At 47.2% G+C, this 1,365-nt stretch overlaps 1 pseudogene; it reads right to left on the reverse strand.

Annotated features, from left to right (window-relative positions):
- Positions 1 to 162: 162 nt before the first annotated feature.
- LOC105515419 lies at positions 163 to 1,007 on the reverse strand (annotated as a pseudogene).
- Positions 1,008 to 1,365: the final 358 nt, after the last annotated feature.

Consider the following 1,365-nt stretch of genomic DNA (forward strand, 5'->3'; position numbering starts at 1 on the left):
AACTGGGACTACAGGTGCCTGCCACCACGCCCGGCTAATTTCTTTTTGTATTTTTAGGAGAGACGGGGTTTCACTGTGTTAGCCAGGATGGTCTCAATCTCCTGACCTCGTAATCTGCCTGCCTCGGCCTCCCAAAGTGCTGGGATTACAGGCGTGAGCCACTGCGCCCGGCCGAGCCAGTCTACCTTCTTTCCAGTGTTGATGAAGATGACTGCCTGGGTGACAGTCACGGTTTCATATAAGTCACACAATATGCTCAACTTCCACTCTTTATGTTCCACATTGATGTGGAATTGGTGGATCTCCTCCAGGATCAACTCCTCCTTCTTGACAGGAATCCAAATGGGGTCCCTCATGAACTTCTTGGTCACCTTAAGCACATCTGAAGGCCTTGTGTCTGATAGCAAAACCACCTGAGTGTTGCTGTTAAGCTTTTGAAATATATCATAGATTGAGTCCTTGAATCCATGGCTTAACATTTCATCAACTTCGTCCAGTACAAATATCTTGATGTATTTGGGAGACAGGTATCTCTGGTTAAGCATATCAGACACGTGACCAGGGATACCCATGATGATATGGGGAACTTCCACCTGCAGTTTCTGCACCTCAGCACGCACATTGGTGCCCCCAGTACAGGCATGACAGGAGGCACCCATGTAGTCTCCTAGTGTCATGACCACCTTCTTTATCTTTTGAGCCAATTATCAAGTGGGTGCTAGAACCAAGGCCTGGGTAGTCTTTAGATCTAATTCAATCTACTGCAGAATGTATATGGCAAAAGTGGCTATTTTCCCAGTCCCAGATAGGGCTTGAGTGATCACATCATAACCCTTGATACAAGAAGAGTGGCTCGCTGCTGGATGGCAGAGGACTTCTCAAACCCATAGGCATAGATGCCATGGAGGAGGAACTCCAAGAGGTTCCTATCATCAGAACTGTCAACAATCTCATTCCAATTTCTCTCAATGATGCCTTCAGGCTCCATCTCATTGGGACCATTTTCTCTGGATCAGAACTGGGTACAGTGGCTCACGCTTATAATCCCAGCACTTTGGGAGGCCTAGGTGGGCAGATCACGAGGTCAGGAGTTCGAGACCAGCCTGATCAACATGGTGAAACCCCATCTCTACTAAAAATACAAAAATTAGCTGGGCGTGGTGGCCCACACCTGTGGTCCCAGCTACTCAGGAGGCTGAGGCAGGAGAATCGCTTGAACCTGGGAGGCAGAGGTTGCAGTGAGCCGAGATCGTGCCACTGCACTCTAGCTTGAGCAACAGAGTGAGACTCCCTCTCAAAAAAAAAAAAAAAAAAAAAAAAAGATCTAAGAGTGATAGTTACAAAACAATGCTGAGAAAGTTATAA

This window comes from Colobus angolensis, unplaced genomic scaffold (assembly GCF_000951035.1).
Source record: "Colobus angolensis palliatus isolate OR3802 unplaced genomic scaffold, Cang.pa_1.0 Scaffold10691, whole genome shotgun sequence".
Lineage (NCBI taxonomy): Eukaryota > Metazoa > Chordata > Mammalia > Primates > Cercopithecidae > Colobus > Colobus angolensis.